This window comes from Amphibalanus amphitrite, unplaced genomic scaffold, assembly GCF_019059575.1.
Source record: "Amphibalanus amphitrite isolate SeventyFive unplaced genomic scaffold, NRLGWU_Aamphi_draft 000232F_arrow, whole genome shotgun sequence".
NCBI classification, from domain to species: domain Eukaryota; kingdom Metazoa; phylum Arthropoda; class Thecostraca; order Balanomorpha; family Balanidae; genus Amphibalanus; species Amphibalanus amphitrite.
In genome coordinates, this window is record NW_024881727.1 from 611,017 (window position 1) to 628,704 (window position 17,688).

The window sequence follows — 17,688 nt, forward strand, 5'->3', positions numbered from 1 at the left end:
CATATACCGAATAGCTGCACGAAATACTTTCCAAATATGTAGACATTTTTAATTTTCAAGCCTTATTGTAGTGCATTGATAGTGCAAATAAATCACTTAGCTTTATGAGTATTGCCAGCTGCTTTTTAATGCTAATTTACAACGCAAATATATTCCAAAGAGTTTGTACCATATGATGGTTCATGCATGGTCAACAGGGCCATTGGATCTGCCACCACTATTGGAGACAATTTGTCGAGCAGTATAGGAAGGAAGACAAATTGCACGAAACTAAAAGACGCAGAAGTGTATGACGATGGAACGTGTGGGTTGACGTCAAAGGTGACGCAGGAACGCTCCAAGATCGTGACAGAAACGCGGTGGTTGGTGCAAAGGCGCGATGTTATGACGCGTGTGGCTATAAGGAAAATCAAACGACACACATTTCAGAACGGAATACGGATAATTTTTTATGTTTTACGGGAAGCTATGGGGAATAGGAAGCAGTTTGACAAACAGTTAAACCGATATCAGTCCAGCGTGTGCTGACCTCAACTAAACTAACGGCTGGGATTCAGTGGCAAAGTCCTCCTCTTCATCGTTTCAGATCTTGCAATTAAGCTACTATTTCAAGGCGGACCTTCGACAGGTGGTTGATCCTGAAGTATGACGGACCATATGTATGCAATGTTGTCGAACAACTAATGGAATGTCAAACCAGCCCCCTCCGATCGTATCTGAAGATAATTGGGCTAGAGAGCACTCCTTGCAGCAATACGCTGTCTCATATAATATCACAGAGCAATAAGACCACTCCCCGAACAGACCATAAAAGAAACTTAACGAGCCTATTAAATCGCTTAGTCAATTGGTTACGCTCAAGGTTGCGGCCCGCAGGATGGAGTTAAGCCTCGAAACATGATGGCCTTATTTCAGAATGCTTCCAGGGACGCATTTACTGGACAGCTGGGCTCCCTGCTCTGGCCATTGTGTAACGATACGTTGCGACAGTGTGCACTGGGGCCTGATTTGGCACGTCATTGGTGATAAGACATGAGCAACACGGCCGCTCCCAGCGACCGACACGCAGCACGTATGTAGCGCACCGGGGAGATAGCGGGTGTCGCGACATGGTGGCAGGCACTTTGGAGGCCATGTCTGCCTCTGTGGCTCAACACTGCTGGTTTACTTGCTCAAAAGTTACCTCCCCTTCAATACAATGGTCCTCTTCGAGTCGCTGTCCCATATAAGATTTTATTTGATTCTCTACACGTTTAGCTCTCTGCCTCTGTGTTCCAGGTCAACCATTCCCTGCTGGGGATCTTTCGAAGTCCCGGTATTCCATCACGCATCTCGCCCATTTCAGCATCTCTCAAAGGCAAGTGTCGTAATTCGTATAAATACAAGTGTCACAGATCTTTTGCTCTTTTTGCAGGTCGCCATATTGTGTCACTATACATATATTGTTCATGTTCACATTTCCCCCATCTCCTATCGGCTGACCCATGGGGAATGTTGGGGACAACCGTCAAAAGTGACCTTTTTTTTCATGCGCTGCTATTTCAATTAGCATGCTGTTGTAGCCTTACAGAGATCATGCACCTCCTGCCTCTCCTCCGTTCGCCAGTTCAAGTATAGCCTCTCGTGCTCACTACCCATATCGGTGACCCAGGTCACCGCCTCAGCTGTACCCTCCCCCATTATAACTGGCGCCGATCCCGGTCGGTTCGTGGCTTATCGACGCCCACCGTGACCCATCAGCACTGAGAATATTGCACGGGGTCATCAGGTCAGGGGCGGTTCGCCCCCACCACCGACCCACGCACGGCTGTATTCAGTGCGCACGCCCGTGCACCCAGCGGGCTGCATACTCTGACCGTGTGTGCTGTATACAGCCAATTTGCACCGTGCACACCATGACAATAACGACCCAGAGTCACGAGGCCTCAGCGGATTTTCAACGCAATTCATCTTACCAAATCACGGCGAAATTGATCGGGAGTGCCGCCAGCCGGGGGTTTTCATATTGCCGACCTTCAACTGGCCCGCTGGCCGTCTCCGGTGGGGTTTAATAAATGAGAGGCGGCGTCACGACCAAACAGCCGGGCCCATCTTCGCTCCGTGGGTCGGCGAGCAGCGGCCGGCGCGACTGCGACGTTCGACTCGGAGCAGCTGCAGCGACCTTGGCGGAGACAGCGGGTACGGAGAGTCTGACGACATGCAGATCTCGGAGCACTGCCGCTCCCCTTCCTCCGCCCCCTCTGTCCCCTACCCGAGTAACGGGACCCGTCCGCAGCGGGCCGCGGACCCCGCTCCAGTCGCCGTGCAGTGAGGCCCGTCAGGGTGCAGAGAGCATGAGGGGAGTGGGGGATGGGGGGCAGCTGCCGCCAGCGACTGCACCACCTTTGGCACGTGACGTCACCACTAGCCATGGTCACCGACACAACAGCCTCACTGCGGCAGTCGGGGGCCGTGCGGGCCCGTCTCAAACCGCAGCGGGCCGCAGCGAGTCAGCTCGGTAAAAATCGGCCGGGAAAACAGCGACCAGCACCGAGCGCGGACCGTCTCAGCGGCGCGGTTCGCTCGTGGTGCGGCCGGCCAGATTATCTGCCATGTAAGGCCGGCGGCGTGCGGGACGGAGCACGACCAGCACCCAGCGGCGCCTCCGTAAACCGACCGCTCGCCGCCGACTTCCACGAACCGGTGATATTGGGGTGCTGAGGACCACCTACAGCCGCCGAGCGGGTACGGCCGGAGCCCGGCCGGGTACGGCACCGCAGCACGGCCTGCACGCCGCCGTAGCGTGCCGTACCGGCGGGCGGGGTCGGAGGACACGCCACCGCAGAGGATAGGCGTGACCCGGGGATAGGCGTGTGCGGTTGAAGACGGCGTGCTCCTTCAAGGACGGGGTGCTCGCTTGAGGACGACGTGCTCCTCTGAGAACTACAGAGCTCTGTTGAGGATGGGAGTGTTAATTTCAGAACGGACTTACTAATTTGACAACAGACGTGCTTGTACATACATAAAGGAACAGCGACAGACTTGCAATTTATCGGTGTCGGCTGGAACTTGACTTGTGAGGCAATATTCGCAGTACCTACTTAGGTACCAACGTGTCGAGCCGAACTTCATATGTAAAGCCGGAATTATGTTATGACATTTGTATATTTTGTCACAAGTAGAAATAGAAGCCACCTTTCTATTTCATTGTATATCCCATAAAGCAAAGCAGAACGTTGTTCGTAATGTGTGTATTTTGAGAACACAACGGAATCAAAGGCGGAGGAAAAGCGGTGCCATGGAGTTGAAGTCAACAGCGGAATGTTGTACGTACAGTAATTGACACGTATTTCCTGCGTAGTTGGTAAGGAAATTCATGACTCTGCGTTCTTTGATGTACGTAAGAACATGTAAGGCGCCTTTTTGCGTCAGTGCGGATGGAATGTCGGCACCGCTACGAGAACAATGGCCAGCCTTGAGAAATATAAAAACGGAAGGTCTTATTTATACCTATCGGATGCCAACAACACTTATCCTGCGAAACGTTAAACCGAAGTTTAAGTTTAGTTATAATGCTCGTTTATGGCCAAAATAATTAGTTCTTATGATAAAAATGCCACTATTGATTTTAAAATCATTTTCAACAAGCTAAAACACAGACAGGATCAAATGGAGACACCAGGCAAAGACAGCACATACAAATACCATACAACAAGCCATAGCTTATCTATAATTACCAATAACACTAATGTTATTTAGATTGACCAGCGTTCCGGCTCTGTGTCCGGCCCAATGCAAATTCAGTCAGCCTACATGGTCTCCAGCAGATCGGCACACCCATCAATCCGACCGCGTGGGGGCGGCCCGGCACCGCTCGCCGGGGGAGAGACCCTCCGGCTGACCAGACCAGACCAGACCCACCTGTTCTAAGGTCTGGACTGGTCTCCAACCGGAACCGACCTCAGCAACCTTCACTGCAGGGACGAGCGGTAGCAAAACCCAGACAAACAAGCTGCTTCGAGATTAAAAAGTCGCTCAGACGATCTACAGATGGAAAATGTTGCGACATGTTATTGTCAGGGTTGCCCAGTTGCTGCTACTGTATGAACGTTAACCTTCTGTTCACATTGGTGTAAAGATGACAGTCTGGCTCCGTGGATCCTTTGAGAGGAAGAAGCATTGACAGATAACCGCGGGAGGCGTTGACAGATAACCAGTCCAGAGCCCTCTCAGCCGTTATCGGGTTCGATAAGAGTGGGCCTTCCCGAGGAAGTTGTCTCAGCGCAGCACCGTTTGTCGTTCCGGTATCGTTCCATCATTTGGCAAACGACACGCTACATGTCAGCAAAACTGTCTTAGAACGTGATTTGGGCGCAGACGGATGCAACTGTCTTCATCTTGGAGATATTGTACGTAAACGGGATTTCATACAACTGTCTCGTCTTGATGAGAGGTTTACTGAGTTTTCTGTCGACCAACTGTTCCGATTTTCAGCTAGTTTGTGACGGAGACATGGCATGCAACTCGTAACAACAAACTGTGACAAGATCTGTTGCAAATTTCCATGTTTACGATGGCATCCATGAACGGCATCGTTGCGGCACGCCCTGTCTTTGGTCTACTCCGCCCAAAGTTCCATCTTTGCTGCATGTCAGTTGCCGCCTCTATCATTTCAATGACAGTGAGCTACATTGCCCAGGCACCATTCCTTCTAACTTTTCCGAGAATCAAACTAGAGCTTATTAAACAACTAGGCAATCAAGTCAGTCAAAAATGCTGCTTTCCTGGAAAAGGAGTGGTCAAATGCTCCATGACTGCAGTCGTTAAAAATAGGCGACAGGAAACGGTGCAAATAATAAACGAGCCCATACGTTTGAAAGGAAGTTGATAATTATCATGGTCAATTTGATATTGAGTCATCAAATGGATGATTTAATGAGTTGATCAAATGGATTGATCACTCGAACCAATAATGCCATGCATAGAACCATATGTATTATGTAGAGGATGACTGAATGGGTAACATTCGCAGACATGTTGGATGGTATTGCATATGTTATCTCATTAATATTGATTCAGTAGGTGCAATATTCGAAACTTGTTTATTTTTCTGATGTCCTTGTTATGATATAATGCAATTCCCGGGTTCAATTTGAAACAAACTTTACCCTCAAATTTGGACGCACCCTTGGTTCGAGAAAAAAAAGAAGATAAAAAGCCAATTTTTGGCACTTCAGTTAACACGAACATAAAGGAAAGCGGATGCGCGCGGGCATCAGTAATGTAATAAATGTCATGTCCAAAAACGTATAGGGACTTCCACCGTGACTCGGCGGTCATTAACCACCCCATATACATCAGACACTTTTATTGCCGTGCCCGCCAGTTGTCACAATTACCGATTTCCCCAAAAGGCGATGCGAGTCGTGCCGGCGGATTTCGTGTGAAAATGCGGTGCTGATCTGTCCGGCAATCTATATGGCCGTTTCGCGCCGCGCGGTGTAAGGACCGGAACACAGCGACGTTGGGCACTGGGGCGAGGAACGGGGACCTGCTCGTCAGGGTAGCGACCGCAGGGGTGCGGCTGCACGTCCTAGCCGTGCAATGACATGAACCGTGCCGAGATTCCAGTGCACGAAGGTGTGAGCTCATGAGATGCAGCCGTCGCTGCAGTCTGCCGGACGGCTGGTGTTTTCAATAGGTGACCCGGCGACCGCAGAAGACTGGACACGGCGACAAGACTCAGCACGGCCGACCACGACCCAGCACGGCCTAGCACGGCACAGCACAGCCCAGCACGGCCCAGCACGGACCAGCACAGCCGGCAGCTGACCAGCATCCGCCTAAAAAAAATCATTCAGATGAGCGTGTCGCCTGCCCACTTCAGATACCTACCGATTGGCCGCTTACTGAACCGGTCGCCGACGGGCGCCGTCACCCGCAGCCGAGTGACACCGCACTCCGTCCAACCGGTCCGAGGCGGCCCGAAAAGGTCTGCTCATGACCATTGCGCACACCGATCAGCAGCCATCTGCGGCATATCTGCATAGACGACGGCCGGCGCGCCGTATCTAATGGAAATTCTGCAAGGCAATGCGACGACCATCTGCATATCGGCCGTCCGACTGCGTGTCGTGAAGATGTGTAAGCAGGATCCGAGCGGCATCGACGGTCGGCTGCGTCGACGGCACATTCTGCGACTGAGTGCTCTCATATGACAGCCGGTAGTCTGACTGCGGCATATGCGACGCAGACAGTCCATCTCGAGGCATGTTTTATGCGACAGAGACAGTCCGCAGCACGCATACTTGATTTGGGACAGGATCCCTGCGTGCTGGGCACTGCCGAACCATAAGGCACGGACATATGCCTACTTAATTCATGGCAGGAGACCTTGTGGGTCTGGCAAATTCACAAGGCGCGGCAAGCTCAAAATCGAAAGCATGGCTTTTCTGTTATCAAACTGGAAATTTCCTTAATTTGGTTAATCAAATGTCTGTCATTGGTGACATTAAAAGTGATGGCGAGCCAACACTTGCTCATGACAAAGAGCATTGCGACAGCAACAATGAAGGCACCTGGGAGCCACGGAACGGTAACGGTGCCTAATTTTCCTGAAATAACGGCTCTCTCGCCTCTATTACTTGACTTCGCATGGACGCGGTGACAGCACATAAAATGCAGCTACTCAATGAAGGCCTTCCTCCAAAAGTCCCGTAATTAGACAATCGTGGTGGGCCGATTCAGAAGGCAGATAGCACGCCAAACGGCAAGTCCGGCTTTCTGAGTGTGAGTGTCGTGCCGGCATCAAAGTCAGCGTTTGAAGGAAAACGGAGCTCATGTCCAGTAATTGACAATGAGCGCGACAGTCGTATGAGAACGGTTATTTTCATTTGCCAAATTGCAGCGTAATTTCTTGGAAGGTACAAGTAACGAGATGGACTTCCCCGTGCAAAAGCAGCGGCATGGAAAGGACAATTCGTCATCTGGCTGCGTTTTGGTACATGATCACGAATTAATAGAAACATGCCGTTTTCCTGGACAACCAAGCGTGGCTCTTCTTTCAATTAGTGTAGGCTGCAGATACATGCAAAATTACTTCTCTTTCAGTAAGGCACAACTTCATAGCTAGGACATCAGGCCATATGCATGGGCTATCTAATGAAATATCATCGAGAGCTTTGTTTCAGAAAGAAACACGGAATCTCCTTAAATGGATACAATACATTGTCTTGTTTTCGCATTAGGTATTCAAATAAAACATTGACTGAGGACATATCGGCAACACCAGTCAACCATGAAGTGTATGGCCTTCAAGAAAAATAGATAACATGAATCAGCGCATGTGCACATGAGCTGCATGTATGTACAAACAGACATACGAACATGCATAAGTTACATAACCATGGGTAAAGTACTCCAATGAACATCAACACAAAATACCACGAGTCTCTTTTGGACATCCAAAAAGGGCGGACATTGGCCTTGGTGGCACGCCGACGCGGCACCCTGCAGATTATCGAAACGACAATGGTGCAATTTGAGTCCGCCAAATAATGGAAGGCTATTCGTTTTTGCAGGGCTCCATTCGGTAGTGCATCCTCCCTTCAGGAGCATAGATCACATAGCGGAAAAAAATGGTATTTTATACCTTGGTTTGCAACACATCCTGCATTGAAGGCTCGACACAGTGGCTCGACCATCGAGGGCCATCGCTGCACCGATAAAAAATGCGATGTGGGAGTGACGACGTCATGATCGTTCTCTGAGGAATTGCTTACGTTTTTTTTGTACTTTCTGGATAGAGACGTTGAAAAGAGTCCAATGTTTCTTTTGAGCTGCATGGCTGGTAAATCCAGCGTGTGTGATTTATAATTAATTAATGAAGAATCATTGAGCAGAAGGGCATGACTGGAAAAATCAGGAAAATGTTTTATGGGACAGTAATAAGGGCTTGAACATTTTCAAGAATAATTATAATTGGTATTTTAACATTTGGTATATGCTGTAAGTACAAGCCAAATAGGTAGGTACCTACAAAAATTAACAATTAGATGATCGTAATTAACAAAACTTAAATGAGGGATTCACGAAAGTGCTAGGTAAGCTACAATCGCTGGATAAAAGCCTGTAAAACTTACGCGTCAAACATCAATGTTGACAAAGTGTAATTTTTAGTGATGTAACGAATCACTTGCAGCTCAATGGCCGGCTCAACAGTGCCAAGTGGGTCCGGGGGCGCACTCGACGGGAGAATGGCGAGTCATGGCCATCGACCGTCTAAGCTTCAAGGCTTCCGACAGTTACCTCAGAATTATGAATAGGCTCTGAAATGGGCAATATGGCCTATAGATATTTTGAGTACCTATATTGCTCAGTGATATTCTAAAAGTCATATGCATTGTGCAATTACAAAGTCATTTCCAGAAACTCAGCAATTGGTAGAGAAATGGCGCGAGCAAAGATGCAAAAAAAAAAAAACAGGCCAGGCGACAAAAGCACTGCTACACGTCTAATTGAAAGATATCTGCTCCCGACGCCTAGCAATAGGCACAAATGCTTAACGTGCACCCTATAACTGAAATTACTAGTAGTGAGAGTATAGCGTGTTTCGGCTGGCAGTTTACACGATTTCCAAACATCGCCACTATGTATCGAACAAAGACATGGTTAGAGCCGGCAGGTGACGCAAACTCAAACTCCCACGAGTGTAACTGTACAGAGTGCTGGGCTAAGAGTGAGATCGTCAGGCGTCAAAAGCCTGGCACAAAAGTCCGGACGTTGGACCAAACTGAGTGGACAGCTATCATCGTGGAATTTTTGCAATGACGAGTAGAGTGAATTATCATTGTTCGGATAACATTCGCCGTCCATATTAATCTGGAAATATTCATTGTTCAATATCTAGTGACCCTAATCACCTGAGTTGCAGAACGTTGCTTTGTCTTTGACACTTCGTCTAATGCGAAGAAGGCTGAGCATGATTCGACGTCATCGGTTTATGATGCAAAAATAAATAGAATAGGTCATTCTTAGCTTGAAATCAATAGAGCGAGGAACACTTTAATTGTCTTGACCTTTAGGCTTCTGTTGACCGACACCATAGTATTTATATTCATGTCAACTTCAGACCTGGCCTTCATGTGATAGCTACGACGGCGGACATGGGTCGGGAATTAGACATGGCAGTCCGCTGAGGCCGAGATATCAAGCTCAGTGGGTTTACATCAGCCAACAGATCAGCTTTCAGTTGGTACCGTTAACCGGCGCGACGCATCGCTGGAAAGCCAGCCGCAGGCTGCAAAAATATCGCACCCCATAGCCGGCCAAAGGTACCGCTTCCAAACAGGAAAAACAGCCCGGCCATGATTATTATTGCAAGACAGGAAAAGATAATGAGCGGACCGCTATACGTAAGTTGGAAACAATTTACTTCAAATCAGGAATTTTACGAAATAACGTTAGTTGAAGGCCATGCCGAACATCGCGCAAGGCACCGACCGGACGACTTTGGAAAACGTGTGAATGACTGCTAGGAAGGCTGTGCACTGTGCACTGTTTAGTGCGCACTGTGCACGGGTCATGCACCGAACATCGCCCGGAGTTAAACTCGTTCAAGTTGGCTTACGGCAGTACAATCCCTGAGCTGTAACAATCATGCCGCTGATCTTCAGAAGTCAATGCATCATTCACTGCATAAATGGGTGCAGTCGGAACCAGCATCACGCGAGATGTTCTGATTGAAATTCCTCCGCGAATGTGAAACAATCCTAATCGTGTTCAGGCCGTTGATTGGCCAAACTTTGTGTTTCCGATAGGTGTGAGCGGGCTTGAGTTCGACATGAGATCTCATTTGAGTTTCCTGGTCAGAACCGTTGCAATACCAATGTACCGTTGATTTTGTTCAATGCACCGTTTACTTTGCAGTGCAATAACCGACAACTGAGATATGTACTCGCTGAGCAAAATACCAAAGGCGCCGCAACTCAAACTTAAGTTTACGCATAAGCAAAGCCTCAAACGGCGAGAGAAGCAAACTGAAAATTGTTGTGATATTAATGGTGAAGGAGTACAAATTTGTGCTTCTTGAGGAAATGAAAACTGCTGTAAAAAAGAGACCCTATAGACCACGTTTCCATGGGCACACTGATCCGGATCAGTAAAAATGGATTAGCTAATCCAGCATAGTTAGACAGTATATGAAAATGAAAATAAGGGATTAACTGGTTATATAGGGGAAGTTGGGGGAACGCCGAATACTTTTTTTCTGACGCCCGTAGCACGCAAGGTAGACAACATAAGCTATTCTTGTTGGCGTCATTCGAGAGGCCAGTCTTTTGCCTTTCAAACATACCGGGCGCATTTGATGAATTCGCATACCGTTAAGCGCACAAACTAAAAATATCAAAGAAGTGACTTTTTCGGCGTTGCCCCGGACTGTGGGGAAAGCCGAAAATGGGAGAAATGATCTACGGGGAATGCCGACATTGATGTTTTGCCACTTTATCTCAAACTTTATCCAGAATTTATCAAAGCTGACACGCGTTTTAAGAGCTTGAGGACGCTTGGTGCACACTGGAAGTTATAATTGTGTGATATAATAAGAAAATGCCAGGTAAATAATTCCTTATAGGTAACAGGCCGTTGTGTCGGTTGAAAGTGTAATTTGTGTGACTAAAAATTCGCGTTGCTATTCTACAGCAGTAAAGTCCACGTAGCGTGCTTTAACGTGCGTAATTGCACGTTTTCGGCATTACCCCAGCCAGCCATACTTTCATTTGCAGGCCCATAACTTTTCAACGTGCCGTATAAATTTCAAATAGGCAGCACACTTATGCAAAGACATGCTGCAGATTACTTGACCGAATTGGCCAGACAAACGGTAGCATAATGAGTAAGAAATGCAGCTTCAAAGGCGCATGCAGTACAAGGAACGCGTACCTTGAAAACGCTCTTGGCGCCCTCACAGCCGAAGTATTCCGAATGACGACTCGTAACAAACATGCGATAATTGGTAGTCACTTAAGCTTCAGAGCATCACTGACAGGTGGCATCCATGTCTTACAGTTTTCGAAATATCTCGAATTTCGGCTTTGCCCCAACTCCGGCATTGCCCCAACTTCCCCTAAGCCTAATCCACTTTGAATTATATCTTGTAACGAATAGTTCGAAAAATATAATACGATTTACGTTTGCTGATCCGGATCAGTGATGCCCATGGAAACGGGGTCATAGTCACCAACGTTACATCCGGGACGAGAGGACATTGCATCTAGCAACAATCACGAGCATCTGCTTTATCTAAATTCGGAATTTTCTCGAGATGAATCTGACAAGAGAAACAAGCGCTTCTATGAAAAGAAGATTAACGCTCTTAGTCTCATTATCAAACCATTAGAATCAGACAAGAACTTGGGCGTTTTGACGTTGCCAGCGCTACTGCGCACATTTAGGTACTTAGTTGATAGCTTTCATTGTCTTAACCCTCGCCGGACCTAATGGTTTTCTACATACGCGCCGGCCGAGGGGGGGGGGGGGGGTACGACCCCCCTCGCCGTTTCGCCCCTGGTGGAGCTAGCGCGTCGCGGAAAAAACGAGCGTGTGCGCCGTTACGAGACGCAGAGATTGGTACCCGATTTTAAGGTCCTAGGTCAACCGGTGACCTCTGAGGTCAGGTCAAGTGCCCCAAGGTACGGTTCAGTTTTTGGTGAATAACTTCGCAAAAAACGGCCGCAAAGCCGCGATTTTGGCAGCATCGTGTTCGCCTCGCTCAGGCGCGTCGATTGATATACTTTTTGTTCGGGTCAGGTCAACTTGGGGTGTTGACCTCAGGTCAAGGTCAGGTCAGCACCCCCAGGTCACGAAGTTGGTCGAAAGAGGTCATGTCGCATATCATTCGATTCGGCAGGTCTTCCTGAGTCCATTGGTGGCTTCCGCGACTCGCTAGCTCAATTTGATCAAGAGTTATTGACGAAAAACTAGATTGACCTTGATGACGTCATAAATGACGTCACGCAAGGTCAACATTGCAAAAGTGACGCATCTAACCTTGCAAGGAGTGCATCAAATCACGATTCTGTGTGCTTGAGATAGTTGGAGATCGTTCCCGGCGCCAGAATAACAGTTTTCATTTTCCCCATTGACTTATAATGGTGAGGTCACGAAAATGACCTGACCTCATATGACCTTTAGGAAAAATCCGAGATATACAAGTTATGAGACTCATAATGGATACTAGATCCTGCAAGTTTCATTTCCCTGTGACATCTCCTCTGGCAGTGAGGGCGTTGCGAAGTTGCGACATCTGAAGACCGTGCAGAGGTTCACTTATGACGTCATAGGTCAGTGACCTGACCTGACCCAAAAATGCAGTTGGTGTCAAAAGATCCGGCTTGAATCAAAGGTCAGGTATGCCACGTTTCAGCTCTCTATCGCCAGCGTGTTCGGAGCTATCGCGAAAAACCCTATGGGGGGGGGGCGGCACCCGCCCCCCCCCCCCTCGGCCGGCGAGGGTTAAAGGTAGTGTGCCAGCTTTCTTGGACCGTATGGAGTTAATGGCCCAGATAAGGAGAACCGGATTTTTAGAACTTATCCATACCTTCAAAACTCATGGAAACGTCTTAAATTCTTCAAATTTTGAGTACCCCAGTGCGAAATTCGCCCCGACGGGTTGTCGGTCGTACCCCAACCACATTTCACACCACTATGAACAATAAATGCACACACTGAAATCGCTATTACCGATATGCTCATCCAATCAAGTTTCGATAAACCCGTTCATCATCATCTCCTGCGGTTTCGAACACGCCTGTTAGGTGGCTTCTGATGCTCGTCGAGGTCGGAATTTCCAAATACGCGTGGTGCGTCGGGCCGCGCGCTCTGACTTCGGCCAAGAAAAATGCGTCAGCTGATCATTGTCATTTCTGCCACTTGCGTGTGGTGAAATGGGGTCATAACTTATAAGACGGCTTTTTCATATCAATTATTTTACATAAAATCATATTTCAAACCATAAATAATGTTCGACAGCCAAATAAAAGAAACAATACCAATACGGGCTTACAGTTTAAGGCTCGACATTGTGTTGTCTACGATTAGACAGCTGATAACTCATTCCCGTACGTCGTATGGTCGTAACACTATAATGACCTTTGCTTATTGTCACAAGTGCGCCGCATTCGCGATTGTTGCCCGACGCCTGTTTGCAGGTGAGCCCACTACAGTTGTTATACATATCTAAAAACCGAAAAACTTTTAGGCGAAAAAGGCACTATTCCAGGCCCATTTTTGATTTTTTTGCGATATTAGGTAAAAACAGAAGCTTCTTATCCTAGGAAAAATAAAATAGGAAATCTTTCAAAGGTGGCACACTACCTTTAAAGGGACCCTCCCACCTTCAAAAAAGTTTATGAATTGGCATGAAAGTGATGTCGCTCGGTTCAGAAAGAGCGAAAACGAATATCTACCAAATTTCATCGAAAAATATTCACCGGTTTTCAAGATATTAGACTTTTACTTTTGTTTACTTTTTTGGGATCTCCGCTGTTTCTAGCGACTTTATTTTAGAAGTGCGGCGTTTGCGGCAGATGTTGCGCGCAAATAGCATATACCACCGCGTGCTACAAAACGTTTTAGTCAAACATTTAAAAATCGTTAGATATCTGCGCTGACGTCACACATTCAGAGGGGTATTCCTAAGCATTATAGCCCCTCTGAATCAAAATGCTGCAATTTTGAAATTCAATATTTCCGATTTAAGGCATTTCTCGATGTTGTGAGTGCCGAAACCGGTAATTGTGAGCCAGGGACCCCATTTTGGCTATCTCAACTCAAATCTAATGTTAAGGTGGGAGGGTCCCTTTAATCCGTAATTGGCACAGACCGCACGCACGTTTATCATAATGAGCGGCAAATCACAGCGTCGTTATTAGAAGTGACATTCATTCATTCAATATGTGTTTCAGAACAAATTGTAAGCATCTATCAATTAGACTCCTACTAAGTTCGCTTCTCGATGAAATCCACGTAGAAGAATGCAACGCATGGATACAGATTAACCTAAAATATTATACCACCCCAGCTACCTATACTTACCCAGACAATCTCTGCTGGACTCGATCGTCAACCAAAGCACAAAGACTTCGGACCCGTTTGCTGATGATGCGAAATAGCGTGCCCGCTCGCCCACGGCTACACACATGATACGTGTAATTCACGCTTAGCGGTGTTGGCCTTGACAGCAGCTCAGCGCCACTTCCGCCGCACCCGCGGAGGTGGCGCCGCTTTGGTCATCGTGCACAGTCTGATCCTGACAGAGTACCAGGGCTCGAACAACGACCGGTGGGGACACATGTCCGAGAGCGAGTGCCGCTATAAACCGGGGCGTTGTTGGGGTGTATGGGGATCGGGATGGTGTCGAAATATGTGGCGCTGTGCACTGGCTATATCATCATGTTCGTCAGCTCGCACGGTTGTTTCCGGCATTGTAACAGACAACACCATGCATGAACATCCGTATGCGCGAGTCCTGTGTTACAATCGGACCGAGTTCAATTCCTGCTACTTAGTTCCCAGTACTGATAAATGCCCCTTTAGTGTTACCAAGTCTCGTCAGGTCCGAGCTCGTCATGAAGTCGCGCCAAACTGTTGTCCAAATTCGCGGGCCGTACCTCCGCGCCGGTCGCGGTCGCCGTCCGGCTAGCCGTCGCGTCGGGCCGGTTGGCCTGACCTTGGCTGGCAGGGCCGGCAGAGCCGGTTGGCGTCACCTTGGACAGCGCACGGCGCCGGTCCGCGGCTCGAACTGTGCAGCAGCGGGTCCACCAGCAGGACACCCCACTCCAAGCGGTCGGCAACCGAGACCGGTCCGTGCATAGCTCAACGGCCGTACATGCATTAGCGACCCATTGTGCATGACGTGCGTACATGACAGTCCTTTCAAACCGTGAGTGCTCTTTTCAATGATAAGCTGAAATCATTAAATGGAATAATTACCGTCAAATGCGACGGACTTGTCAACAATTTTATACTTCTCCCTCTCCAAATAAGCACGAATTCACACCTGGCGTGCCAATCCGTGCAGACAAATGCAATGTAATTCAGGCTATCGGGCCGTCGGTCCGGTGGTATCAGGCTAAATATGCATGCTGACGGACCTCAGCCAGCGACAGACAAGGTCTCAGCAACGAACTTCTACGCCTTCGTAACGGTATTGACTTTCAGCAGCGAACGGCAAAGAGCGAGCGGGGATGGACGGGGGCGGCCCGGATGGCACCGTGCACGATTTTCGTTGGCTGGCGACACCATGCTCACACCGCTCACATTGGGGAATGCCGAAATAGAGATGAGACCAGAGCACGAACGATAGGCGGGCTTGTCAGTGACAGGACGGATCTACATCACGTGTCGGCGCGAGACAAGACGAGATGGGACCGATGCGAAGAGCGGATGTCGGCTTTTGGAAAAATGGGGCGTTAAGTGTATTTTGAGGATGTGCTACTTCAAATTAAGACATTATATAGTGCTGGTGGTGAATCTCATGCAACCAAAATGGACGTCCTATCCCTTCCATTTTTCACGGAAAGTGCGAGTTCGAGCTCGAGACTGATGTTCTTCCTTGGTAACACGTAAAATATTCAGGGAGCGTCGGTAAAAATGACATTAGATGGGTGCAACTTTCCACTACCCAGTTACCTTGACATTTCAGTAAGCTTCGGCACGGTTGATCCATTTACATGCGACATAAAATACATGTTTTTTCAAGGTTGGTCGCAATATTTCCCTTGGATCTTGTGACAAGTCCCTTGTCATGTTTACCATTATCTCGTCATCGGCAATTATACACGAAAGACAAAAAAAGCTGATAATGCCATCAAATGTTTCGGTTTCTTCAATTTTTTCCCCATTGCGGGCATGTCAACAATTTTATACCGCTTTTCTTTCTCCAAATGAGCGCAAAGTTGCATCTGATGTGCCAATCCGGCCAGTTCAGATAGCTGCTTAGAAATTATGTATCGTGGCGTTCCTCTGTATTTGAAAGACGGACGTCACTTGCACTTATAGACGGTACGGAAACATAAGGTAACAACCCTCATTATGGTCAACACTCAACATTTAGGTGCGACGGAAGGCATTGAAGCTGAAACATGTGCAATGTGCATTGCAGTAACTACGTAGTACATATAGGTATGCACCTTATCCGATTATCAAAATGTGTTAGTGGGGGGATTGCCCTTGCCACAAAGTCATTCCTTTAGATAAACAGGGTGGTTGAAAAAACGAGATGATAAAGAATCGGTATATCTCGATAAATAATTATGCTAGAAAAATGATTAATATGTCATTCAAAAGAGAATTGTTGAAAGTATTTTATGGTACGTCGGCTTTTATTGTGCGGCACGAATTAAAGCCATACCACGTACAAACATCTCATTCTCGTGCCCAAAAAGATTATTTTTTTAAGTTGGCAAACTTGATCTCTTTATCCAGCGTCATTAGGTGTTATGAATCAGTTCACAGACGAGCAAAAGTTCCAATGCTGCTATTGGCTTGATCGATATTAATCTCCCATTCTCGTAAAAAGGTACATTTCATTAAAAAGCCCCCATCGTCATGGGTATGCCAACTTGGTAAAAAATATTTTTTGGGGGGGGCAGATGTTTGTACGTGGCATGGCCATAATTCGTGCCGGACAATAAAAACCGACGCATTATAAAACACTTTCAACAATTATCTTTTGAATGACATGCTTTACTTTCCGAGATATAACGATTCTTTATCGTCACGTTTTTGTTAAAAAACCCTGTATTTCAAACCACGTAACAATTTCATAAATCTCTTTGCCGTTTCTGGACAGTTTCGTTTTTTACAAGTTTATCTACTCAATGAACATTTTGTCTCCGAACTCCGAGTTTTGACTGTTGAGCCAATTAAGACAAAAGGTTATGTCACAGAAGCATAGCGTCGGCATATACACCCATGTTCCATCCCGAGTTTTGCACTCAAAGCTTGATAACTTTTTACTTTCGTTAGCTTTTTTTACTTTCGAAGGTTAGGGCTAAATATGCATTATTTGGGTTGATTTAAATGTTGAAAGCAATATTGTTATTTTTAACGCGAGGGACCGAAACCACCGACTCCGATGGCCAACTCTTCGTACCTAAACCTTATGGCTTATCGTTATGCTGAGCGGCGACAACTGGAGAACGGTGCCGAGAGAATAATTTATTAAGGGAATCAAACTTCAGTTCATTGAACAGAAACGATGCCTCTATCAAATATCAATTCAAAGTCTAAATCAAATTAGACCCGAAATGTCCCTTTTCTTGTTTCTTCAAAGTTCAACCAGCTTTATTGGCTCTGCGAACAGCTACCAATTTTCATGTCGAGCCATCTTACTCTTTGTTGTCTTTGTTCTTTGTTATCATTCATAAGCTCCAAATTTGTTGAGCAAGAAGCCTATCTCGCGGTTAAAATCCGTCGCCCCAATTGGCTCACCTTACGGTATATGCCCACGGAGTTCCCGCGGGTTCCGTGTTCGGTGCTAAGCCCTCGCGAGAGCGGGATAGGGCCCCGGCCTGAGGAAGGGCGCCGCACCAGATCGCGAACTTAACTCAGGTGCCGGCTTATCCTTGTTCGCCGTATCTGAATTCATCGCCCCTGATGCCGTGCTCAACAGTCGGCGGCGGCCTTCCATGAATCGGGCGGGTGATG